This window comes from Colias eurytheme, chromosome 6 (genome assembly GCF_061535395.1).
Source record: "Colias eurytheme isolate Ceu_HAF_F1 chromosome 6, ilColEury1 Martin Lab GWU primary, whole genome shotgun sequence".
In the NCBI taxonomy this organism is placed as follows: Eukaryota; Metazoa; Arthropoda; class Insecta; order Lepidoptera; family Pieridae; genus Colias; species Colias eurytheme.
The window spans coordinates 10,589,511-10,604,131 of record NC_142985.1 but is presented as its reverse complement, the minus strand read 5'-3'; the positions used below and the strand labels follow the sequence as shown (position 1 = coordinate 10,604,131).

The 14,621-nt window shown below is 32.1% G+C and overlaps 1 protein-coding gene across 1 annotated transcript in view; it reads left to right on the top strand.

The window, feature by feature from the left end:
• The window catches only part of exp (expansion), a 156,034-nt gene that overhangs the window by 115,811 nt on the left and 25,602 nt on the right, over window positions 1-14,621 (top strand). The gene's annotated exons all lie outside the window — the stretch shown is intronic.

The following is a 14,621-nucleotide window of genomic DNA, read 5'->3' as shown; positions in this document are numbered from 1 at the left end:
GGAACTTTTAATAGGAAGTGCCCACTGACGCTGTTCGTTTGATAAATGGCTAATGGTTAACATAAATGATATTATGCTTGTTATTTATTGTATTTAAATGTAGATATTCTATAAATAGTGAGTTTACTTTGTAACACCTAAGGTTCAAATGTTTAATTTATAAAATTTCAAAGGGCAGTATGTATACGATTTTTGTGGTTTCATTTATTATTATGACGTGTACTTGGCACTAATTAATCTATAGGTCTAGACAAGACAATATCTATAATCCTAGGCTATACAAAGAAGAATACTTTGGTGGGAATTCGTTCATTAGTGCATGTGAATGGGATAACCAGATTAGTGAAAGGGGTTGGCATACAATGATATTATTGAGAATAGCTGACTCAAATGTTAAGTTTTTGCATAGGTACCTACCTACATGTTGATTGAATGATACTTTTAACCAGTTATGTCGTAGGAAGGTCGTAGGATAAACTACCGGGCTAAATAATAAGTGTTTTTATATTGCGCACTTTTATACCTAACTGGTTACAAAAGAAAAATCGCTAAACAATATTTTACAGTCCTGTCTAAGCTCATTGCATACAAATAAATGACATAAATAAACAACACAAAACGTACACCATTAGAAGACAATACAAATTGCCTAAGCAAGCCCACCTGGTACAATTGATCCAATTTGCACACCAGCCCCTTCGATAAAGCCTTATCAAACCCACGCGTCATTTGAATCTGGCACGCGTCGTGTTTGACACAATACGATGACGTAACGATATCGTGTTGTGTAAAATTATTTAGGACTTTTTTAAAAGACGGTTGTTAATAGTGTCTTATGTCATTTTTAATGCAAATATAATCCGCTACATTATTAAGATAGTTTGGAAAATCCAAAAGTGCACGCCTCATAATTTTTTTTAATAATTATTTATTAATTATTATTTTTGTTTATTTAATAACAATTAAACCACATCGAATCAGACCCTGAAAAATGAAAGGGTTCTATTCCTGAGCATACTCAAGCGTAAGAAAAAAAAAAAGACTCGATTAGTAAAGTATTTCGGTCGCTATCGTGTTAACAAGAAAATCCTCCGCACATACAGACACACGGACGTCCAAGACAGAACTTTTTTAAACTGTTTTTTAACTAGTTTAAATAACAAAAATGACATCAAAAATATCATGAATGTTAAAAATAGTGTTTTTTCTTAATATGTGTGTGTATGTATTATCTTACAAGTGCAATGTATGATACATAAAGTTAAAGACATTTTAAGTTTGAAAAATCAGATGTTTTGCGCGAAGTGACAGTAGTACCCACCTCAACGCTTCGCTTATGAGGCGTGCAATTGAATATGGAAAATTAAACTGGAATTTCCCTTTCGAAATTTTTGATCATACGTCTTATTACACCAATATGCAATTTATTTAAAATTGAACACATGAAAAGTAGTTTTTTAACATAATTTTACATTTTTATAAGGTGATATCATTTCTGGAAGCCGAATTAGTCGCAGGTTATCACACAGACCGTTAGTTTATTCCGCTCTTAGCTCTTCTTTTAAGGCTTCCGATACGACATCGCACACTGTAAAACCTCATCCACGGCCACTAGCTGTTGCAATAACTTGAATGTTATTGTTTATTGTCTTCTTATCGATATCTCAGAGCTTTGTTGGATTGTAGGAAACATAGTGTGCCAGTATGTCGTACAATGGCTTGAGGCCTTGCTTTTTGCTAAACGTAGCGCAGTAGCTAGCAATTTGTATGTGATTGGTCGATTGTCATAAAAGAATTGAACGAATGTATCCTTCAAGGTTACACGTAAGACTGTGATTTAAATATAGGCTTGTGGAATGCAAAGCTTTGCAATATGTAGACTGTAGTTTATGAAGCATGTTGTGCTCTAGATATTTGTCCTAAAATTTGCTAGTAAAAGTATCGGTAGGTATCTTTCCTTATATTTACAAATACAAAGATAAAAGTAAATGGAGTTTTTTATATTTGTATCAGGACATTGTTAGACTAATCAGTTAATAAAAAATCAAATAAAGTACGCTTAACTAATACTAATCGTACGAACACAATTACATTAATTTATTACATAATATGTATGTATTACATGTTGCAAATGCTTTTGTAATTTAGCCAATCTAAATAAATATATATAAGAAAAATTGAATACAAACGCTAATGACTGAATGAATAGAATTTCAAATATTTTTGAAAGTAAATAAATTGAAAAATTTACGTATTATCTGCTAAAGCCTTTTTCCGTCTTATAAATGAGGTTGCTCTTATGAAACTTAGCAGATTTTGCAAAAGCGCTACAATACAATTACCAATTCGCTCCTATTGGAGCTGTAAGCTAATCAATCTAGATTTAGCACCCACTGTATCTCTATACAATACATAATATACTTTCAACCTTTCAATACATATCCATATTGTTAAGCGATATCTAACCTTAAATCTTTAGAATCAAGTTTTACAATCGACTAAAAAGAAAAATATCGCATTGAGTAAATCAAGTTACATATTTTAAAAGGATCGATTACGCAGGATTTGTAATACGATAATTACATTCAACTTTGAACTTTATTATGTGCGATTAAGTATTTATATCGGTTGCATGTGTTCGACATAATTATTTGTTATTGTCCACTTATCTTTGGTTACAATTGGAAAGTAGGGCGACATTGAGGTAGGCTTTTGCAAGCGATCTTATTGGTCAGTGTCAATAAATTTGTCTCAGATATTATGAAACCCTTTGTTATTAAAGAATTATAATTGCGTTTTGTCGTAATGATATGTATCTAATGTAGGTGATTTAGTAAAAGTTGCAATAGGTTTGTTGAAAATATTTATTTCGTTGCATTCGGAAAAAAACATCTAATACCGTAAATCTAGATGTTACATAAAAATTAAAAAAGACGTGTGAGTCTGCCGCGGTAAAGCTATTGCATAGCATGCCTTCAAGCCACACCTCCGAGCCCGTCGGAGTGGGGAGCGTGTGGTTTTTTCGTTACGGAATTTCTCGATTCGGTCCCCGCGCTAAAGGCCCGCGATAGAAGCTATGCAATAGCTTAAAAATAAATATTGAATAGAGATACCATAGGCTTCTATGTATGTTTTACTCAAAAAAATATTCTATAAAATATACCTTACGACATGTTTAGCCTTTATTTCTCACAATTAAATTTAATTAGAAAATAAATACAATAAACAAACTTTCCCGCTTTCGATCTTTATAGCCCAAGCGGCTCATTTAGCTACAAACTGTTTTATTACCACGCAATACCAATGAAGACTCTACACCAGATTAATCACTGAACACCTCGCGTGCTTCATCTAATTTATATAAAAAATTCTAACAACTCGTAAGAATTCAATTAAGATCTAACGCAATTTGCGCATGCGACGCTTTCGTGACACTAACACTGGTCGCGCTAACTATTGCTGTATTTTAGCGCTGAAATGCCTTAGTGCTACCGTGCAGTGATCAATTTTGAGCGTTGAGTTATTCTTATAAGAGATTTAGACTGTCAATATATGCAAATATGGTTTTATCTGATGAGTGCTCGCACGTGGGCTAGTTTAAGTTGCTCCCGTGTTTTATTACAGATTACTCGGGTTGATTCGGCCCACGGTCGCGTTCCGTGTTCGCGATTGTTCCTGCATTAGAGGGTTGTCACACGATTCTAATTTTGCACGCCATTGCAATCTTTGTGGTTCTGGACCATTTTGTAACAGTGTCTCACATCGGAATATAAGGGTGCATTTGTATAGATAAATATTTCAATCTATGTTTGTAAATAAAATGAATGAGACAAATAAAACAAAATAGTCATCGTTATAAAATGCAACATGTCGAATTTTTGATACATTATTTTTTTTTAAGGTACCTAGGTTAATATTTAAAAATATACCGATGAAAGTTTCTACATGGAATTCTCACATATTTCAGACAATAGTTGCAAATTCTAAGATTTATATGTGAACAACGAACTGAGTTTAGAATTTCGTAGTACCTACATTTCACGCTCGGACCAGGAAATCATGAATTTTATATGAGCTATGATACCAAACTGTATAGGAATGTTTAACAAAATAAAATATTTATTATTTTTCCCATAATAAAATACTAGTTATATAAAACCACATTAGGAATTTAAAAGCTGTTTTTTTTAAATGCTTACGTACATAAAATTAATATTCATAAATATAGCAAATACATCAGACGCTTGGACTTTAAGAATCAGGTAGTGTAAATCTAAATCAACCTCGATAACACACATAATAAGAAGTTGTTATGGTAACAATAGTTACGTATGAAAAGAGCTTACGTAAATTACATCATCCGTATTAAGCCTAATTCGCACTCCATATAAAATGCTTGTGAAAAGTCTCAGAGAAAGTGTAAGTGGGAAAATCACAGGCCAAGTGTACAAAGCCGTACGTTTTGCTAGTTTCTAATCTTCCCACAGTTATGCCGTTTTCGGTAAACGATTTGTGTATGATTGTCTATAATTTATCCTTTCTCTTGGTGAATGATGAAGTTCATTTTCGATTTCAATGCCTCTCAATCACAATGTAATATTTATTGATCCCATGTTTTGGTAAGTAAGCAGTTAGTAAAATTCATTTTTGGGTAGCGGGAATATGTAGCCTGCCCTATTTGAATAATATACATGTAGCATCTCTATCCATACTAATATTATAAATGCGAAAGTAACTCTGTCTGTCTGTCTGTTACTCAATCACGCCTTAACTACTGAACCAATTTGCATGAAATTTGGTATAGAGATATTTTGATACCGAGAAAGGACATAGGCTACTTTTTATCCCGGGAAAATGACGCAATCCCGGAAATCCCACGGGAACGAGAACTATGTCGGTTTATCTTCTGGTTTTGCATTTCTCTAAAACTTTTTTTAGAACGGTTTCTTTTGAACGGCAATACTATACAACAATTGAATTTTACAATATCATGTTAAAAAAAAAGTTCCCGTACAGGGTCAAATGACCTTACAGCTCTTTATATCAAGAATTCGATGAAATTAAGATGATTATTGGTATACATTTAAAAGAACAATTATTTTTTGACGGCATTGCTTTTAATAGTACTTTTGAGTGCTAGATAATGTTTTGGAACCGAAGCCGTACTTAGTCAAATGACCCCCTGGAGTGGGGAAAGAGAGGGGATTGCAACTCTTGATTTTTTCCCCTTGTCCCCATGATTTTTGTACGGCGTTGCGGAATAATGGATTAAAAGCAGTATAGCAATAGTATGACACAGATGCCGTACAAGGTCAAATGACCAAATTTACCCCCGGTAACTCTCGGAAATTAAATAAAAATTCCGACTTGGTGGACCACCATTTTTGTACGGCACTGAGCGGTTTCTTATTATTTTTAATGGATCTATCGATGGTTAAGAATGCCGTACAAAAATATATGACCAAAATTTACCGAGTCTACCTGTACTTTTCAATTCTCATCTGCACTCAGTTGGACAGCTTACAAGTGACGGCGTAGTGATGAATCTTATTATTTTTTGCTCTGCTATCGATCTAGATATGTCCCCTGGTGGTTCATTTGACCCATATTTTTGTCCTATGCGGGCTTGTAGTCTATTAATCATCATGACCTTAAAATATCTAAAAGACTACTAGGTTTTATTATAAATACGAATTGATTGCAAATCAGTGGTGCATTAAAATTTCCATCAATCATACAAATTCTGTCATTCTTTTAAATGCAGATCGTGACAAGAAACATATTTTAATTACAACATAGATCTAATTTGGAGTGACCCAGAACACATTAGTTGGCCCACATCGATTAAGATAAATCATGGCTAGCATTGTTCGAATATCGATTATATCGAACATCTGTCCTTGTTCAGATAATAGAGAGTATTGCTCCAAAAGATTCATTATAATTGTGTTTTTCATAAGTGCAAAGAGCAAGCATAAACTATAAATTTATAAAGAAGGTAACTGAAAATTCGAATGCCGTAATTATTGACCTAAGTATTTAATCAAAATTCAAATTACTAATCATCCATTCAAATTATCTATTTAAGGCATCGTTTGCAAGCTTAAAGGTCTATAAAGTAACTTGCAACACAAGGTATAAACGATAACCACATACTGCAATCATCATTAAAAAATAGCAAAATTAAAGATTCACTCTACAGTTAAAATATTATCAGTTATTTCGTCAAACAATTAAAGGCTTGTAAATTTTTTTAGTATGATTGGTTCAAAACCGCCTAGGGGCGTAATTCATACAACTAATATTACACATGCATGATAGATCGTCAAAAATGTTAATTAGGATGAACTTTTGGGTGGCTATTGAGACGCTAATTAAAAAGAATTTAAATTAAATACAAATAGGAGATGAAAATAATTGTTTGAAATATCCACAACATTATGCAATCATAAATTATGTTGCATACAAACTGCAAAAAATGGAGATCACAAATATCTCTATTTTTTATTAGCGTTCGTATCATTACTGTTTGTTTTCACTATTTATACAGGAAATTCTAAGCGCATAAAGCGGCATACTATATTATGCATAATTATAAAATTTCATAATTCTCAAATTTCGAAATACTTGCAAGCGTCAAATTGGTCAAGTAACCTTTAGCTCAAGCAGGCGGCAGATGGTTTGAGGTCAATTATATTAATTTGCAAAGATTATTTACAAAGGTCATATTGGGATAAGTATGTAATATACCTCGGTTTTAGTTAAGTATTGAGTTTATCGCTTATATTTGGAATGGTGTCAACGGTTTGACCTTTTATCAAAAATATAATAAATGTTTAGTTCTGAAACTAAAGTTGATCAAAGTCTCATAAATTGTATCTACTACTAGCAGTCCGCCCCGGCTTCGCCCGTGGTAGATGTTTACGTTTTCTCTACTTAAGAACCATCCTCGTACTTCAAGAAATATAATAAAAAAAGAATTATCGAAATCGGTTCAGCCGTTCTCGAGTTATGCGCTTACCAACACATTTTGCGATTCATTTTTATATATAAGACTATAAAAGGATTCGTAAGTTATTATGAAAGACTACGGCATACCAAAATGAGCTTTTGGTATGCCGTAGTTAACCATTGTTTAAAAATAAATTGTTTCCTGTTCAACATACTTTGTTCATTATAAATTTTTAAATTTAATTCCATATCAAATAACATTAATTAATTAATTTATATTAATACAAAAATACAAACAAATACCATACGTCGTGATCAACATATCCTGTTTCACATATCAATGGTTCAGTAGGTGTGGCCAAGGCCAGTGAGATCGATTCTCGGCGAACTCTAGCTATTGTTCCAATCTGATGACAAATACCCAAACAATACAATACTATATGAAATGCTTTGCATTTTTCTGTTTACCGCGCATTTTATTCATGTATTTGCATAACTGATATATCACGAACTTACTGCACTCGTCGCTGACTGCCATATTAACACATATCTGTTATACCTATAGAAGGATTAAAAAGTTTTGATATTTAATGTAAATTATTGAAAAGTTAAAAAGCACCAAAATTTATGGAAATAAATACATTAAGTTAGGTTATTGATATGGTTTACTTACTCCTGTGGCGCTGAAACCCCGAAGTGGGTCTTGGCCTCCGAGACGAGAACTCTCCACCTTCCCCGGTCCTGAGCGGTCTCTTGCCAATTGTCATTGGCTTGGAATTGATATGGTGTATGATGGTTAAATATTGTCTTTTCACGCGATTTATGATCTTACTTTTAAATTCACAATGAAATAAAATTTAATTGAGTGACAACATCTAAGAGTATTTAATAATGTATAGAATTTGTGTTTTTACAGGTACCCACTGTAGTTATAAATTCTATGGAAGCAAACGTATTAAGATTGAACTTTAAAGTTCACCAACTTTGACATAAAGGCAATATAATAATTTGAAACATGTACAATGTACATAACAGTATATCACCTTGTTATTTAACAATTCTTAATTACACATCGAATTAACACATACTCGAGACATTAACAACTTAATTACAACAAAGAAAACGTAAATTAAAAATATGTACGTCTTTTTTACGTAACATGAATCAGTTGCTGTAAAATTTGCAGCTAGATTATTATTAGACTTAATTAGTACATTGAATTAAAATTTTTAGATTACTGATCTTTTTTATAAGCTTTACCTGTATGTTTGTATATTACCGACTCCTTTAGATACACTTTAAATGGACAGATCAATTCAAAATCATACACTTATAAAAGTTCGGTTACATTACAATAGTTTTATAAGTTTGTTTTATTTTAAACTTACGTTGAAGTTTGTTACTTCCTTGTAACATACGTCCCAAAAAACAGTTATTCCGTATTTTCGGGTGTACTTTCCTGAATGTATGTACCTTATTTTAACCTGATTAAAACAGAAGGACACACAATCGCTGATCTCCTTGGCACAAAACTTTGAATTCACGGATCACATCACTTACCCATTGTTCCAAGAGATCGACCTACGTCCGTCTGTATATTGAATTTGTTTGCTTTATTTGACCGACACATCAATGTCGGTATTTCCAATTGTTATAGTAACATCTCTGCGTTATATAATGTATTTGTAAAGCTTTTGCTTCTTTAATGATTCGCATATGTGTGTGGTTCTGTACACGGTACACCATCTGAACTTAGGATTACGAAATATGTTTATGATCGTCATTGTAATCAACTAATTCTTTTAGAAAAATACAAAAACTTCAATTGGAAATAATAAAAGTATATAGGTAACACTTGCCCTATAAATTGGCATGAAAACTTATTAAAAAAATATAAACCTTTCAATGTTCAATGAGTGAACTTTTTGAATATTTATTCGATGTTAAAGATTAGTTTGACCCGGGTTTATTTTAATACCCTATTTAAACAATTGATGTCATGCTATACAAATATAAAATTAACAGCACCTTCTTATAATAACCTGTAACACTTCCAGTGTTACAAGTGTTTATGGGCGGTGGTGACCACTTAACATCAGGTGGCCCACCTGCCCCTTTGCTTGCTCTGTCATAAAAAATAATAATAATAATTAGCAAGATGTAACAATTGCACTGAGCCTATCCAACCTTGGCAATCCATTACGTTACATACAAAGGGTGACCCAGCCTGAACTTTAAGCCACTGAGCAAACAACCTTAGACAAAACAATGTTTACAACACATTGTATTACGCTAATTAGTGTTATGCTAAGTACCCTGTCAAAATACGTTATTTTTTATCAACGAATCGTGTTTAATTCAACTCTTAGTGTACTCAGTATGCAATCATAAAGATAGGAACGTACCTATATTGTATGTTATTATTGTGTCAGATTAAAATGAATGACATAATAAAATTATTAAAAGAATCTAATTTAGATTTTCAGTTATAATACACCTAGTAGGTATCTACGTAAGAAGCTACCGTTATAATAATATAATATTATCTTTGTCTTATTATTGTTACATTCTTCGCGGGTTAATTTTCGAAATCAATCTTGAAAGATCAAACAGCAATTAAAATGACACCAAGGCAACAGAATTTTATCAAAACAAAATGTTCTTGAAATGCTGAAAGAGAAAGTTTGTATCGAAATTAAAAAAAAAACAATTAAAAGTGTTAAAAAAGTAACGTTCAGATCAAGTTCGTTTCAGCAATTATTTGCTATAGGAAGCGTTTAATTTCCAGTTTCACGTAAACTTATCATATAGAGCCGGTACCGTAAGCTTTTACTTTCATCCCAATAGCTTCCGCGAACGAAAGTGTTGTCGCTTTTATCGATATCGATAATTGCTATGGAATAATAGCGTTAAATACGGAATTTTAGTGATTTATATTGCTTAAAATATGCTTTAATAAATCGTTTTTATGCCACTTTTAAAAGCTCACAATTATTGGCTTTTAAACTATCTACGAATACAGGATTTTTCGGAACATTATTAGCAGTCTTGTTTAAAGAACAAAGCTTTTGAGCTATATCATGGCAATTAAATACAAAAGAATGTTTAAATCGCGAAAAGATAATCATAATGACTTGACGTAACATCAACTTGACCGTAAGATTTCAGCTGACTACACATTAAAATCCATATAGGGTAACATCACATCTAGATAACAAAAAATTGGCGAGACTAGATTCTTAGAAGTTCTTCATGCAGCCATTTGAAGACATCTTTATAGTTATAACTTCCGCATTAATGTAATAATACTAAGACATTGTAATTACTTGTATGTATGTCGATGAATATTCATTTTATTAATGACAATGTGAAAAGAAAAATTTTAGAGACTGTATAAACATGAAGAAGATATTTTTCTTTAATTCGAATTATTTTAACGTCTAATAATTATAATTTATAAGCGTGGTAAAAGTAATTAAATATCTAGACAAAACTCAAAACTTGGGGATCGTTTTAGATATAGTCGACCGTCAAGTTACTTTAATACTTTTTACAGACGAGAAAAAAATCGCTTTATGTCTCACGATAAACTATTTAATAAGGCGTGAACATCATCAATTAGCGTGCCGGAATGCTTCCGTTGTTTAATTTACTGTCTCAAATACACTTGCATTTACTGTCACAAATAATTATCCATAATTGTACTCGTTTGTCATGCATTTTGTTCAGAAATCCTTCCGTACACTTTCATGCTAAGCTTTCATATGACATATTGTAGTAATTATACGTTTAAAACGATTTTAAGTGCTCGGACAACTCTTTGTTGGATGTCTTAGTGGCAATATACGTATAACTATTCATCATAGAAAATAGCATAATGTCATTGAAATAAAAATCACAGGAAACACTATTATTTATTTTTCTTTAAGTACCAACAATGGTGTTGTAACACCTCGTGGATATCTAAGCATCTTCTCACATAAAACATTAAATATCAAATATGACGCAAACCTAATTAAAATAAATAAAAGATAAAACACGAATTCTTTAGCACTTCATATACACAAAGGCGCCCCGCGAAGCATCAGATTACGATCGACCATCTCAAGCATTAATTAGGACATATAATCTATCCGTCAAGGCAAAATAAACACTGCTACAATTCCTTTATTTCAACAATCCTAACAATGTAATCGTTTTTAATTTAATGGAATAAGGAATATTATCGTATGACTTAAGTGTCTACATGTATAATTTGCATACCACAATCCGAACCACAATTTCATTAGGTCGTGACTGATAGAGTTAATAACGAAATAATATGTAATTGTGTTAGATAACGGAGCGATATTTTATGAGTGTTGCTTATTAAAGACACCATTTCGTTACGTGACAAAGCCTTGGCTGGAGTCACGCATGCCCATGGTCAAACTTGATTAATTGGTATTGTTGTGTATGCACCTTGCTTACGCTCTATCAGGGCTAAAGGCTTATGGAATACGAGAAATACCTTTTTCTTCGTAATATAGGTCATTTGATTATTGTGCCCTTTTTATCTGAAAAACACAGTTTGATTTGATTTAATTGTGTTAATCTTTCACTACATCGAAAGTTGAACTTTAGAAAACTTACGCTAGTGTTTTGTGAAATTTTAAAATTGTTTCTTTTGTTTTTATTTCTTCATTATTAATTGTTCAAAATTATCATAACGTCTACTACTTCTTCGATGAGTTACCCGCTTACAGACACAACACGACAAATTCAAATTAATTTCAAGTAGGTACAAATTTTCTCAATGTTCTAAGTATAAAGTTCTAACACAAATAATGGTTTAACACTCAATTATTACAATATCTATAAATAACAATTCAACAAACAATCAAACACCGTGGGAAGTAACATCCTCAAAGTTTGACAGCCTTCACTGACACCTATTGCATATCTGATTCATTCATGACTCAACTGACAAAATTCTAATGAAGATTACAATTAGAATTTTAATCTAGAGCCAAAAAAACGCTGGTATTTCCTTTATAAAAATGTCAATGTACACATGACATAGAGGGGAAAATATTTGCCAATTATTTATCGATATAATTTAGTCTAAGTACCTAACCAATGGATTTGTAGGGGAGGAAAAAGAAATAAATATCCAAACTATTGAAAAAATAAACGATAAATTTTGTCAAAAAATGAATCTAGAGACAATATAATATAGGCGGTAATAAAATTTACAACCCAACATTGACATGACCAATCTACTCAGGTACCGATACAGGTGTATAAGAGGTGACCTATAAGAAAAGAAAAATGCTAGTCCAATGCTACACGACTTAGTTTTTATCTCCATATAATTATAAAATACTTTTAGCAAAACTGATAAACGTCGAATATGTGATTTTAATGTATCTAATAATAGTTGTTAACTCTAATAATTTTGTACTTGGCAGCGCGTATATGGACTTGCCAACGAAATTCAATGTCGCTAAGTAAATATTTCACAATTATCATGAATCATAATATTATAATTAATTGCGATGTTATATTAGATTATTCGTTAGAAAATTATGCCCTTATAAAGGAACGTGTTGTGCAATTAATAATTTAAATATTCGTTGCAACAGATTTGTTGTACAGATACCAGAGTATGTTATTACAATGCTATTCTAGAACAATGATGGAGAATTAAATATCTTGGATTAAATATTTTGACAAGTGCATTTACAAATAAATATTTAGGTACCTGGAAACATTATCCAGTTAACAAATGGCCAAAGATCGATAAACGTAGCTGTCTTGAGAAATCATACTAATTGGTAACTCGTGGGATATGCGTCAATGAAAAGTCTTGTTCATAACTTGGCACAAGTAATAACAAATAGTCCACAAATTGGGAATTCGTCCTAATTGGTAACACGTGGCATATGCGTGAATGAAAAGTCCAGTCCATAACTTGGCACAAGTAATAACAAATAGTCCGCGAGGGCGCCACGCGACACCGTCACGCGCCAAGGCCGCCGCTCACCGCTCACCAGCCAGCTGGTTCGACGACCTATCGATGTGTGAAACTTAATTGAACACTCATTGAAATAGCTTGTATAAACGTTATCTCGACGCCCCATTGGTTAGTGTGTGCTACTGTTTTACACAATTATGAATGTGGACTTGCTTTTTTCGTGTACATGTCTTAAAAATTGCAAAACAAATAGTTAGATATAATTTTTATAAATGATTTCATAGGAAAGATAGACGTACAATAATCCTAAGTAGGCACCTTAGTATGCATCTTATTCTGACTAAGTATTTGACCCATATTCGGTACCATAATAAATACCGAGCATTCCACTCAAAGGATTGTTGCGTGTCCCGCCACATAAAGTATCACCTTAATGTCATGTATCTTTATGAGCACCGAATTCACAGATGTTATATTCGATTAATATCTTGTTACAATACCGTTTCTTGGCTTACTTTTGTAAAAATATTTAACGTTGTTCTTTAACCATGATAAAGTTATGTTGTCAGGGATTGTCGCCAGACTTGTCAGTAATATTTTGTAGAGAGACATTCCATAAGTACAACGTGGTGGTACTTGAGTTAAAACTTCTTTAAAACATTATTTACGTCACTGTAAAGCGTCATTGCGGGGAGTACACACACTACTTACCTTTGTTAATAAATTTACATTTGATCTTCAAATTCGTAACAATTAAATTAGAATATCTAAAACGAATCCATATTGAAGTCACTTTGCATTTTTCATTCTTCAAATAATATAGGAAGTTAACTCATTAACATCTTTAAGAGACAAAAATTATTTATAGATAACATGAAAAGAATAATCATATCAAGAACAATATCAAGTCTATCGTCGATTCACATTTAAACAATTCGATCACAAGCTACAACAAACAATATGACCCTAATAAAAACAATATCAAACAAACTTTCAATAGAAAACTAATAGTTTCCACGGTAGTTAGCGCGCCGTCTATTGAATACAAACACAATGTACTTGAACTGTGTATAGCGAAATAGAAATTACCTATCAGTAAGCGCCAGCCGGAGTAAGTCCTCATTCGGAATAATAATGAGAGGCAAATGTTGATTCTCGGAGCGAACAAGAAACGGTTTTGAGAAAACAATATTCCGATACGGTACGTGATGGGGATTTTAATACTTGACAAATTCCTCTGGCGTCATTCTTCAATTTGTTACATGAGAACCGAACAGCGAACATTACCTATTTTACATAATATAGCGAAGCGATTTTGTGCGTAGATGTAACTGCTACAGCGGATTTGCGATCACTTCCTAGTCATAAGATATTGAAAGCAAATATTGTACTTATGTTTGATCGTGTAAGTGAATAACACCTACACAGTGAAAATAATTATTCTAACATTTAAATTTCTATTCGCTCTTGGCTAAGAACAATAAAACAACCCTTTTTATGGCGACTTTTAATTAAATACATATGATACAATAATTATAATGTAATTAAGCATTTGTAAAGGATTTAAAAAAATTATCTATAATCACTCTATTAACTCATTCAACTTATAGATATTATAATTTACTAAAGAAATATTTTTATCTCATCTACTTACAACAAACACATACCAAGAACATGATCACAAGTGAATGTATGATGTAACTTTACTTGTAAA